The sequence below is a fragment of the Carlito syrichta genome, unplaced genomic scaffold (assembly GCF_000164805.1).
Source record: "Carlito syrichta isolate Samal-C Ts95f unplaced genomic scaffold, Tarsius_syrichta-2.0.1 Scaffold290399, whole genome shotgun sequence".
In the NCBI taxonomy this organism is placed as follows: domain Eukaryota; kingdom Metazoa; phylum Chordata; class Mammalia; order Primates; family Tarsiidae; genus Carlito; species Carlito syrichta.
This window is the reverse complement of record NW_007234495.1, coordinates 246,405-260,527: the sequence shown is the minus strand read 5'-3', so window position 1 is coordinate 260,527 and position 14,123 is coordinate 246,405.

The following is a 14,123-nucleotide window of genomic DNA, read 5'->3' as shown; positions in this document are numbered from 1 at the left end:
GTTATATATGAAGGAATAGTAACAGTATTAATAATATTAGCTAACATTTATTGAAGGCTTACTTGGTGCCAGGCACTATTCTAGATTTTTATATGAGTTAACTCATTTAATATAAGGTTAGATGCTATCATTTATTTATTTTAACCGTGTGAAAATTGGTTAAAAACAGAGACTAAGTTAATGATAATTTTTTTTTTTTTTTTTTTTTGAGTTGGAGTCTCACTCTGTCATCCAGGCTGGAATGCAGTGGCATACTCATGGCCACTCCAGCATCAACTTGCTGGGCTCCGGTGATCCTTCTGCCTCAGCCTTCCAAGTAGCTGAAACTACAGGCGTGCACTACCACCCCGGTTCATTTTTTTTTTTTAACTGTAGAGATGAGGTCTCGTCAAGTTGCCTAGGCTGGTCTTGAATCCATGGGCTCAGGCAATCCACTCACTTCGGCCTCCCAGAGTGCTAGGATGACAGGCTGAGTCATCGAGCCTGGCCACAATAAATTTAATAACTAGTAAAGAGTAGTGGTTACATCTGAACTCATGGTTTCAAGGTCAGCTGATTTAATCACTATGTAGAAAAAAGTAAGTGCTCTTAAATCAATCAATTAATCAATTATCAATCTTCCAGCTCTGTCCTCCTCTGACTGTGTGACCTTTGGTAAGTTAGTTAACCGCATACGGTGCTTTAGTTTTCTTATTTATAAAAAGGGGATAATAATATTACCGGCTTCTTATCATAGTAGTGAAGCTGATGGGAAAACATATAAATGCATAGTGCTTTGAACAGTGCCTGCCTGACACAGTTATGTGCTCATATTAGTTATCATCGTCATTATTTGCCAGGTTTCCTCTCTCTGAAGCAATGGATATGTTAAGACATCCGGATTTAATTCTTTCACAGAAGGTTTTGAGAGAACAAGCCTAGACAGACAGAGTTCAACTAGCAGAGATATCAAGAAGGTCTTAGGTCACGAAGGGCAACTATTAATTGTTCAAGCCAAATCACCAGAACAATCTAGTAAAACATCATGTTCATCACTCTGTAGTTCAAGGTAAGTCTGGGGACAGAATTCAGAGAGCTCTCTGAGGCTTCAGCCTACAACACACATCCCTATATAGCTCAACTTCCCACCCCACCTTATCCCCCAATTATTCGTCTTTCCTCAGGAAAGACTTGAGACAGTGCCTTTAAGATCTTCAAACTTTTCAGTGTTTCCTCTTTTTAGAACACTCAGAGATTCCAAGGGCAGGATGCCAAAATATCAAATTTTAAAGATCGAAACTGGCAACTACTCATAATAGCTCTTTATATCTGTAGTATGGGCACCAATCCTCCCTCAGTCTCTGTTTTCAGGAATCAGCTATTGTCTGTTTAATGTCTTATCTTCTGTCTCAGGCAATGTTTTTGGTGGCAAACAGCAGAAATGGAGTTGGGCTGTCTTATGCAAAAAAATAATTTATTGAAAGGATATAAGGTAAATCACCAGTGAGAACCAAGTTTGAAAACCATTAACGTGGAAGAAGACCCCAACCTGTTACAAAATGGTATGAACAGGACAGTGTTTCATCTGGAACTAAGGAACTCAATGCTGAAAATTGTTTATCTCTGGACAAGGTTGCCTTGGGGACCACCATTCCTTTTCTGTCCTGGAAACTGCATCTTGCTGTGCCTACCATCACTGCCAATAAACTTTTTACAGGCTCTGTTTTTTTGCAGCTCTATCTTTGGATAAAAAGCCAGGAGTAGATACTTATGATTAGCCAAGCCTAGGCCTGTACCCTTGCTGTTTGCGGAGTCTTTAAAGACACTAATGCTCTGATGGGGGCTCCACTCTTATGACATCATCTAAATCTCCACCTACAAATACCATGATATTGGGGCTAAGGCTTCAACATAAATTTTTGGGAGGATACATTCGGTCCATAATAGAGGTAGACCCCGCCCACCTTCAAATCTCATAGGTGGAAGATTCCAAAATAACAGGAAAAGGGTTTAGCTGCTATAAATCAAAAATAATGACAAAAGTACACTGTCTTTTCAGTTAGGCAAGTGATTCTTTGAAAATGATTTTGCCTGCCCCACTCAGGGACATTTATAATGTCTGAAGGCATTTTTTGATTGTCACAGCAAGGAGATATATTACTATTAATATATTAATAGCATCTAGTGGGTAGAGGCCAGGGATATTGCTAAACATCCTAAAAGGCACAAGACAGCCCCATAACAAAGGTTTAATGACCCTTGAATAGCCCAAAATGTTAATCTCATGCCAAGGAAAAAGACCCTGAGTTAGACTGAAAGTTCCATGTGGGTAGAAACCCTTTGTGGCTTTCTTACCTTTATGTCCTGAGAACGTTCAAAGATAGGCTCTATGTACTTGTTAAACAAAATAAGTGGTGAATTAATAGATATCCTTGATTGCCCACTAGTTTTAAGTAAAGGGACCCACAGATTGTTATATTTTTCTGCTTTTGACTTCTTCCTGGCCACCATGGCTTCTGGTGTGTGTGTGTGTGTGTGTGTGTGTGTGTGTGTGTGTGATGGTTTTTTAAGTTGAAGTCTCACTCTGTCACCCAGGCTGGATTGCAGTGGCACACTCACAGCTACCAGAGCCTCTACCTGCTGGGCTCAGGCAATCCTTCTGCCTCAGTCTTCCAAGTAACTGGGACTACAGGAGCGCCCTGCTATTTTTTTAATTTATTGTAGAGATGAGATTTTGTTAAGTTTTCCAGGATGGTCTTGAACCTGTGGGCTTAAGCAGTCCTCTCACCTCTGCCTCCCAAAGTGCTGCGATTACAGGCATGAGCCACCACGCCCAGCCCACCATGGCTTCTAACACCTGGCTATCCATGAAGCAGAAACCTAATAAATACTGCCAGATCAATAAATACAGGGAAAAACTCAGAGTCTAAATAACATCTGCAAAGCCCTAAATCGTCTAGCTTTCCTTTATCTCCTTCCTCCTTTCCTTTTTTTTCCTCCTTGTTCACTTTGCTGTAGCCAGACCGGCTTCCTTGTTATCCTTCCTGCATGTCAGCCATGCTCCTGTTTCTTCTTCTTGGAATGTTCTCTGCCCACCCTGCTTCCCAGATAGCTACTGATGCACGTCCTTACTCGCTGCAAGTCTTTACTGAAATGATCTCTTTTCAGTTACACTAACCCTGACCACCGTATTAAAGAAACACCTACCACTCACCCTTGGCACTTCTTATATCTTTTATTCCCCACAGCCCTGATCACTTTCTAACATACTACAGAATTTACTAATATGCTGTGTTTATTGTTGATTATCTATCTTTTTCTGCTATAGTGGCATTTTTTATTTATCTTGTGTGTACTGTATATCAAATGCCTAGAGTGGTATCTGATGCATAGTAGATGATCAATACATACTTGTTAAATGAATAAAAAACGGAATCAATCCCAAGACATGGGTCAGACTAAAACTACAATTAGTTTCCCCCAAAGACTTTTTAAGCTTCACAGAATGATAGACCTATCACGGTGCAACAGAGACACGGGACGTCTGGGTGCTTGGCAATGTTTGGAGCCAATGCTAGAAGCAAAGCTCTGACCTGCCAGATATATTCTCCTGAGGTTTCCTGTGTACCAGACAGGACCCCAGGGCTTCCAAAAATAGCCTCTGTTTCTCACAAGTCTATGGAGGAAATATTAGTGCTCAAATTTTACAAATGAGGAAACTGGGGTTCAGGGAAATTAAGTCACTTTCCTCAGAGCAACAAGATGGAAAGTAATGGAGCCAGAGAGTGAGCTGGTTTTTCTGACCTTGAACTCTGCTTGCAAGGGCATTGAGCCTGGCCTGGTGGGGCAGTTCTCATGGTGCTAGACCTCTGGAGTCTGCACCATGTGGTCATACAGAGGTGAAGAATTTCCAGATGAGCAGAAATAGAAGGAAGCAAAATCATAGGGTCAGCCTCACAGGAGACCTCTCCAAGTCATCATTTAATTTTCTGACTGCTTAATAGAATAGAATACTGTATTGTGTATATTTATCAATTTTATATTAACCATCTGATTAGCACCTCATTAAAACCCAATGTGTTCTTTAGACCAGAAGATTTGTTCCTATCTTACAGATAAGGAAACAGAGGCATGAAATTATGTGGTGACTTATATCCATGTGCGCAGGATTAAAATTTAATGTTTTTTCTGCTATTCTTCCCTGCTACTCAATATACAGTGGGGGGGAAAGAAAACATACTCAAACACAAAAAATACATACAGGTGTGTATATGCCTGTAAGTATGTCCTTTTTGTGTGTACATATATGTGTGTATATGTGTGTGTGTACAAGCCTCAGAAGCTTACCTGAAAAGTAACACCCCTTTGACTGCTCTAGTCCTTAGGTTCTCTGTATGCTCCAGGTACATTTGGAATTCGAGAAGATACGGGCGCAAATTGCCTTGAATGAGAGGTGATTCAGGATATCTACCCTCTAGCCTTGACCTTTCTGCTTTCCTTTCTAGCCTCTATCCTTGACCTCCACTTTCCTCACTTACCATAAGAGGAGTTTGGTCATGTGATTTCCAAAGTAGATAGATTCCTAGATCCTGACTTGAGCCTCTGGGCTTCTGTACAAGCTGTTCTCTCCCCTCTCTTTGAACAATTAATCCCTCACATCTTGACTTAAACCTTACTTCCTCAAGAGGGCTATCCTGTCTGATAGAACCCTGTATTTTCTTTTTATGGCATGTAGCACAGCAGTTTTAAAACATCCTTTTATTTGTGTATTGCCTGATGAAAGTCTATCTCTTCTGCTAGGCTGTAACTTCTGCAGGGATAGGAGTCTTGTGACTTTTTCTCACTGCCCAATGCCCAGGGATGAGCCCTGAAACCCTGTCAGTGCTCTATCATGCTGTGTTGAGGGGATGGACATAGGACAGGACCTGGGCTGGAGTTTAGTTTCCACTAACAGGAAATTGTGTAATAAGTAGCACTGTTTAAAGATCAGCAAACCAGCAACTGCTCTCACTCTCTGTAGCAACATTTTACGATTAGCCATATTTAGGACATTTTTACTTTTAATGAGCTATTACCATGCTTGTTTTATTATGTATAAAACTGCTTTAGATATTATTTATATATAAATTATAATAGACATATTATATATTTTTATATATAATATACATCTTTGGCACCCCATATATAATCCATATATAAAATATTTATGTCTTAGATATATATTATCATTATATTTATATATAATATATTGTGTGTGTATATATTATTTTATCTACTTATTTATATTTGTATATCATACATATATCATATATAGTAAATATATAATACTTATAACACATTTATTGTGTATAACAGTATATAGTATCATATGTATCATATACATTATTAATATATATCTATCATATATAGTAAATATATATGATAACTATATGATATAGAAATATAAATAGATAAAATTAAATATATATTTTATATATACAATATATATTGTATATCTATATATGTATTATCTATAAACATATATCTAACACATATAAACATATATCTTAGACATATAGCTAAGACATATCTCTAAGACATACACATATATGTACACACAAAAAAGACATACTTACAGGATAATATATATAGGGGTGCCAAAGAATCTATACACATTTTAAATATGACGTTCCCTCAAAAGATGGCATTAATTAAATGAATGCTGGCATCACCATGCAACAGACAGTACAAAGAAAATGGCGGAAGCACTGTTGAGTGAATGTCATACTACATATTGCTACCATAATTTAATTCAACTTTGAAAAATAATACATAACATCTCTAAAAATGTGCATACTTTTTGGCACCCCTTGCATATGAAGGGGGACCCCCTAAACAGGAATTAATTTATTTAAAAGTGTGTATTTATTCTTACATGTTTAAACTTCAGTCACCTTCAAAGTAATCTCTATGTGATGCAATAATACACCTAACGAGATGTTTTGTCCACTGCTCAAAACAGTTATTGAACTTGTTATCTTTGATGCCTTTTAGTGCTTCTGCTTTTTAAAATTTCACGTCTTCCACGTTGGCAAAACGTTTCCCCTTGAGGAGAGTTTTCATCCAGGGAAACAAAAAGAAGTGGCTTGGGGCAAGATCGGTTGAATAGGGAGGGAGCATGGAGTCATGCCGTTTGTGATTAAAAACTGCTGAACACTCAGTGCAGTGTGGGCAGGTGTGTTGTCATGGTGGAAGAACCAGTCACCTGTTTGCTACAACTTGGGACATTTCTGCAAATCATGATGCAAGCTTCTCAAAACTTCCAGATAAAAACTTTGGTTGACTGATTCAGAGGAGCAAATTCTGCGTGTACTACAGGGAATCAGCTCTCTAAAAGAAAATTCCTGGTTTTGGGGGGGTTTCCCCTCATGTAAATATATATACCGGGGTGCCAAAATGACATCTGCTCAAAAGATGGCATTCATCAGATGAATGCTAGTGTCATCATGCGACAGGCAGGACAGTCAAAGAAAATGGCAGAAGCACAGTTGTTTGAGGAGTCTAAGACCATTTTGAAATGGTTTTCGAAATTTGAGAACTTTGCGAAAGTACAACGACCATGGAGGCCTGAGTATGCAACGGAGCCTCTAACACGCCTAACATGTATCTTGATGAGTTCAAGATACATGATGCTATGTGCAGCGTACACAGAGGAAGATACAGGAGGCCTCACATAGCAACAAGTCCTGCAGTAGTTTGCTATGATCAGAAGTGTCTGGATGCTGATAGCAACCACTTTGAGCAGAAGTCAAACGTAATTGCAGAAGTCAGACGTGACTTACATTCATCTTTTGTTATCAGTATACATTAGTATTACAATTTTCATACAATTTTTTCCTTTCTTAAAGTGTGTATACATTTTTCTGGCACCCTCCTGTATATAAGTTTTTTGTGAATCTGTGACATAAATATCAGATCACTGGAAGTTCTTCATTCCACTATGGCCTTGCTTTTCTTCTATACCTGTGCTGTATATGACGTGACCAAAAGCTTTTGAAATTATTTTTAAAATTAGGAATGCTTATCCAAATGGATTGAGTATAACTTTATAATGTTTATTGGGAGTGTCTATTTGCAGAACCTCTCCGGCTAACTACACAGGAAGCTTCATCTCATGATCTTATGATTTCATCCTGTTTTAAACCAAAGTGTTCCACCCAGCTTGGTTGATTTCTTTCTTCATCAGACTTAATGCCACGTGACTTTTGATTCATTTCAAAAGTTAAATCCACACTGCAAGGAGGAGGACTGACTATAATTAAAGCTATTCAAAGTATCCTTGGGACTTGAATGCTCTAGCAATGGCAGTCTCATTGGGATGAACACACAACCTCTCGGGGTGACCAATTTGAACATGGTATTGTCTATATGATTTGTTTTTGTTTTTTTGAGTTGGCGTCTCACTCTGTCGCCCAGGCTGGAATGCAGTGGCATACTCACCACCACCCCAGTGTAGACCTGCTAGGCTCCGTCATCATTCCGCCTCAGCCTTCCAAGTAGCTGGAACTACAGGCATGAACTAATCTTTTATTTATTGTAGAGATGAGTTCTTGCCAAGTTGCCCAGGCTGGTCTCGAACCCAGGGGCTCAGGCAATCCACTTGTCTCGGCCTCCCAAAGTGCTGGGAGTACAGGCTGAGCCACCAAGACCGGCCATGATTGGTTTTTTAAGGCAGTCAAATTACTTTATATATATAAAATCACAACTCAAAATTTCTTGACGTTAGCTCATCAAGATAAAAACAGTTTTTAGTAACAGTTTTTACAATACTTGATTTAAACTGCTTGATAGTAATCTTGAGAAAAGAAGCAATAATAATGCTATTTATGAATATATTCCTTTAGCTGACTAGGCAGTAATATCAGAAGGGTGGAGAGCATGTCTCTTGTAAAGACTGTTGTGTTCCCAACAAACACAGAGCCTAGAGCCAATACAACATGGTAACAATACTCATATTCCAGCTTGTCCAAAACAGTCTCCATTTATTCTGGAGTGTGCTGTTGCAATTTTTAACAGTATGCACTTTTACTCTGGAAAATGTCCTAGTTTTAGAGATAAATTCGATAGCAATAAATGTTTTTGACTGGATCAAGGGTAAAATAATGGGTAAATGACTAAACAATGAGTCACACATCTATCACATATCTAAGATGTGGGATGAGCTGATAAAATGACTCTCTGAAAGCAAAAGGCCCTGTTCTGGAGTGTGCTGATCTGCACTGTAAATACACCCCCTGTGGCTGCTTTTAAGTTTCAAATGTGCTATCAGTGAAGTGGGGGTTAGGAGGGGCGGTGTGAGCTGGTATAGGCTGTCTCCACCATACCTCTATCCCAGTAGTTCTGTTCCACATTTGTGAGACATCACATTGAACATGGGCATGTTGTTTGTTCCAGGGATTAAAGTAAACAAGGTTTAAACAACTGATATGACATGGATACCAGTCCATCGGAGTGGATGCTGGTCTAATCACTGCAGACCTAGACAGTGCGTGGCCAATAACGCCAACTAGAATATTGTGGCCACGGCCCTACAGGAATCAAAGTCACCACCTTGATCTCACCTGTCCTGTTCACTCACTTACCAAACCTATTGACTTGGTTTGTCAAAGGTGGGACAAGAACAATAGCAATATGACTCCCAGGTATTCACAGCTGTCTTTTGGTGTTTCCTGGAATTTTAAACAGGAGTAGACTAGTCCTCCCCTGTGTGTGGTGTACTCTCCAAAGGCTGTGAGTGGATCACAGAGCATCATAGATCCATGCTGGGAGCTCCTGCTGGCCTGCCCTACTGGAGAACATTCCAGTTTCTCTGTTACCTTGATGTGGAATTGAACTGTAAAGGAGTTAGACAACATGAGTTAAAAGTATTCTCAATCTCCCATTGATTTAGGAAAAAAAAATTTTTTTTTAAGATAAAATAGAATATACTCCCAGGCCATTAAGACCACAGTTCTTAGAAAGATCTGGGCCAACTTTCAACTCCATCAAGAAATAGGTAGCTCATTTCATAGACAAGCACATTAGCTAAAGGAACATGAGGGCAAATTGAAACTCTTCCTTGGCATCTTGAAGGGTGTTGAAAGAAGCTGAGTGAGATTTCCGCTTTGATGCTGGGATGCATCCCATTTCCTCTGCAGAGAACAAAGGCTCAGCAGGCTACATTCCTAAAGGTTGTCAGACTCCTCACATAGTTGATTCCTGGAAGTCAGAGTCTTCCTAAGATGGTTAGGACATTCCTGTAGATAGGAGGAAGAGAATGGTGGGTCTCTATGTAAATGGAATTGACTGTCGCCTACACAGTGTAATATGAAGGCACTGAGAATGCCTATCTCCCACACCAGGGCTGACTTCATGAGTGTAGGGCCCGGTAGTTGAAAGGACCTTACCCTTAATTTAATGCTTTGTTGTTACCATCCTGAAATTCTCAGTAACTTTTGAACAGGGGACCCAGAGTTTTTATTTTGCACCAGGACCCCCAAATTGATTTGCGTTTTTCCAAAAGGCTATTAAAAGAACTGAGGTCATGATTTTTCAAATCATGTATCCTGGAGTCCTAGAATTGCCCTCGAAATGTACCATGAAATGTACCACCAAATGATGAGAAGTATGTGTGTTATGTTAATCAGAAATGATCACAGTTTCCCTTCCCTGTCAGCAAGGACACATTCATGTGAACAATTAGCCTATCACAATGAATTAGAAGGTATAGTTGAAAGGATGCAACCATGGGGCACAGAAGGAGTGGAGTGGCTCATAACAGGTGACTAGAATAAGAGGTAGTTTGTGGAGAAAGCCCCAAAATAGAAAACGGAGAGGCAAAGGTCAGTTTCCCAAATTGGCCAATGCTGTTTCTGTACTGTTATCCATGATTCTTTGAATCTGCTTCCTTCTCTTTCTGTTTCTTTTTCTCCCTCCCTTGACTCTTTCGTATAATCATTCAAGAAACCTTTATGGTAGACAATGAAATGTGTAATAAGAGAGATCACGATAAAGTGTCTGAGAGTTCAGAGACAAGAGACAATATTACTAACCGGTGGGAAGATGCCATTGAAGGAACCTGCATTGTAGCTGGGAGATGGGAGTGACTCAAGACAAGGTAATGGAAAGGTTTCCAAAGAGAAGGGGCAGTGGGAACAAAGGTATGAGATGAGGAAGCCTGGGAGTGATGAGAGAGAACAGTGTCCAGCTTTATTCGCCAGAAACACAGGTTCATGACGAGGAGCAGTGGGAGGCAAAAGCTTTCATTTCTCCCTCATTGATTCTTTTCCTAAATATTTCATATGAACAGAAGCCACCATTTAGAGAATGGGGCACTTAGCCAAGTAATTGGTCCTCAGTGACTAGTCTTATCTCTACCTTGTGTCATGACGTAAAATTTCCAATTTGGAGAATGTATCCATCAGGACAGGTTCAGTCATACTGTAGTAATAACAACCCACACATTTTAGTGACTTAAAAATGTTAACAAGATTTATTTCTTATTCATGCTCCATGTCCACTGTAGAGCAGCTGGGGACCCCATCCTGCTCTGCGCTGTCTTCCATCAGGGATTAAAGATGACTAAAGACGTTCTTACTGTCTGGAACATTGCTGGTTGCCATGAAATATGGAAAAGAAAGGGGCAACTCATACCCTAGCTCTTAAGCATTTCTGTCCAAAGAGGACTCAGGTCACCTCCAATCATATGTTGGCCAATGCCAAGTTTATGCTCACATCCAACTTCAAGGAGCCAGGAAAGGCATTTTACCAGACACCTACCAGAAGAAATGCTGGAAATATTTGATGAAGGGCCCACATGAAGACCACAGGCAATCTTAAGGGGATTTGTTGCAAGACACCCAAACAGCTGCTTCAGTCTCTGTATGCTATGGTTGGAAGCGTAGTTTTTTGCAGTTTCATATTTTGGTGCTTTGAAACCAAATTTAAATTTATTTATACATGTTAATGAGACTTTTTAAAACCAAGTTACCTTTAAAATTTCTTATCATTTTTTTTAAACTGTGGGCATTCTCACTCTCCCAGCCCTACTTCATTTCTCACCATTTTTCATTGATGTCTACATTCTGAGCTGCATGATCAAGTATTACTTATGTATTACCACAGAATTTCCTCAAGTTCAGGGATGCACGCCTACTTTCTATTCCTTTGCTCATGACAGACATCACTAATCAATCAGGATCCTCTTTTTCTGTTGATCCCAATTTGAATCCTTCTCAGTAGTGCTCCATCTTGCCACCACCCCTTGATCAGTTTTAAATAAGATACAACCAATTTATCATCCTCTTATAACAGAAAAACAATGCTATCTAAAACAAAGACAGCTTCCTAACAAGTCAATAGCTTATTAATGGGAATGACTTAATTCTTTAACATGTTTATAGATTTGTTGATTCCTTCCTTTAGTCAACAAGTATTTATTGAGCACCTACTATATGCCAGGGACTGTTCCAGGTGTGGTGGTGCTGATGGGCATGACAAGCATGGCCACTTTCCCAGGGGGACCAATGTTCTGAAACTGCTAAGCTTGTCAATGCGTGTATGCAAGTTTGTGGGTAAGAAACAGAAGCAAACTATACTGCAAGATAGAGGAGAGGAAATTAAAGTTGGAGAAAACAGATCTGGAAGGTCCAGAGGAGAAGCTGAGAGTCTGAACACTCCATGGGGAAATCTAGGGAGAGAGAAAAAAAAATGTCTCTGATAGCAGCAACAAAAGCTGTCCTCATTCACCCAAACTCTCAGAGCAGTTGATCAACACTTAACACATTTGCTGAGGCTTGATTTGGTTATCCCTCCTAGAGGTAACTTTTTACAGATTCATTCTCTCATAGTAAATGCTCAGTAAATAAGAAATTCTACCTTTAAGGGGTTCCCACACTGGGGTGGGCAGGGACCGGGAAGGCCAAATGAGAAGCAAATAATCATGAGACAGAAAATAATAGAGGAGATGGGATCACAGAGTAAGGAGGGGTCACCTTTGGCTGTACAAGGGATGCTGTGCAGAGGGTGGAGGAGAGTGAATGGAACTTTCCATGAGGAAGATAAGACCAAGGGTATTTCCGGCAGAGGAAAGAGTACAACACAGCAGAGAAAAACAGGTTAAAGTGAGCTTGGGGAATCTGACATGAACTCACAGCTTTGGAATGCTGAGGCAAGATGAGGCTGGGAAGATTTCAAAGCCGAGGGAATCAATGAAGTGTCTAGGATGGGGTTTCAGAGGTAAGCAGTAGGAGTATGAGAAACTCTTAGGAACCGGAGATTCTCCTTACATCACCGAAATCACAGCCCCCAGATGCCATCCACATCATCTGCACATAGCACTTCCCCAGTGCTAATTGTGCACTTGTTTCCCTTGCTTTGCTCTTGGACCCAGGCCTCCTCCCTGCTCCACAGCCCTTTGTCTGGAATGCATCAGAACATGACCTTTGCGAGACTACAGTATACTCTTTCAAAAAAGAATCATGACTTCCTTGAAGGGTCATCTCTCAGCTGGTGGTACAAAATGTTTCATCTTTAAACCTGAGTCAGCCGACCACAGCACCAAAACACCCACTTATGGTTAGAAACCCAGAGGTGTAAGCATGTAGAACTTCAACTTTTCATCACCATGAGGAGTTGGACTTAACCCTGAGTGGTGCTGTCTTTAAGTCTTTTAAAGCGTCCTCATGCAGTGAATGCTGAAGGCTGTATTTGTATGCCACTCTTTGCTTGCAAGAACAGAGTCCCTCTTGAACGAACTCAGGTTGCAAATGGGAGTTCATCGCAGGGATGCTGTTTGCAACACATGTCAACTTCACTTCCTCCTCTCTTTGGGGACTGACTTTCTTTTTTTGTAGGTTCATGTATGTGGTAAAGCAGTGCTGTATGCTGTCTACACCATTTCCGCCTCCTTACCATGCAAGGGACCCCATTTGCCTACCTCTTATAGTTATATTTGTACTATCTCATTTAATTTTGGCCAGGAGAATGCAGACAAAAATGAGGTAGGGACTGGCCCTTAAGAAACATCCCCTGTGACACTCTCTTTTCCTGTCATGACAATTCTGTGGTCATGTGTTCATGTGGCATTCCTACAAGCCTGAATGAGAAATATACTTTTATAATGTTTAAGCTGTTGATTGTCTACTGTGACAGGTAGTGTTAATTTCCCCAACATTACCTGGGAGAAAAGCCTGGTATTCCCCGGAGGCTGGGTTTTTGGACAAAAAAATGAAATGCCTCCAGGCGTGTGACATGGCTGGTCATGCCCTCTGCTCCTCTTAAGGGAGGTTCATGGTCTGAGGGAGGGTAATAACTTGCCGAAGAGTATTCTTGGCCACTGGATCAGATGCAGTCCCCTATATGGGCCCCATGGCTGTTTCCATAAAGATCTCCTGCCTGTGGGACTGTGATGCTTTGAAAAGGTAGAGTCACCCTCCACTGACAGCTGTCTACAGAGACAGACAGGTTTGATTTGCATGTGGCTCATTTACATGTGGAAGAATCTTCCAAACCTTTTCAAACTCTCTGGACTTAAGTGCCAACCACTGGGAGCGTGAGAGGAGTAATGCTTCACAACACACACACTTAAATTGATTGTTTTTATTTTACTTTTAATCAATTAATTAATTTTTTGAGTCACAGTTTCACTCTGTTGCCTAGACTGCAGTTCAGTGACATGATCATACCTCAGTGCATCCTCAACCTCCTGGAGTCAGGCAAACCTTCCACCTCAGCCTCCCAAGTAGCCGGGACTACTGGCGTGTGCCACTATGCCCAGCTAATTTTATCTATCTATCTATCTATCTATCTATCTATCTATCTATCTATCTATCTATCCATCTATTTATTTATTTAGTAGAGATGAGGTCTCTCTATATTGCCCAGACTGGTCTTAAACTCCTGGGCTCAAATAATACTCCCATCTTGGCCTCCCAAAATGCTGCATTACAGGCATGAATCATCATGTCCAACCTTATTTGTTTTTAAATAAAAGGGAGGAGGAGCTGGCTGGCAAGACTAGCAAAGTGCTTTAATTCATCTATGGAAGGGAGGGATGGAACAGTTTGGAACATGGAATCTTGCTTAAGGGAGCAAACAGAACCTTCTCTGGAAGGACATGGACCAGG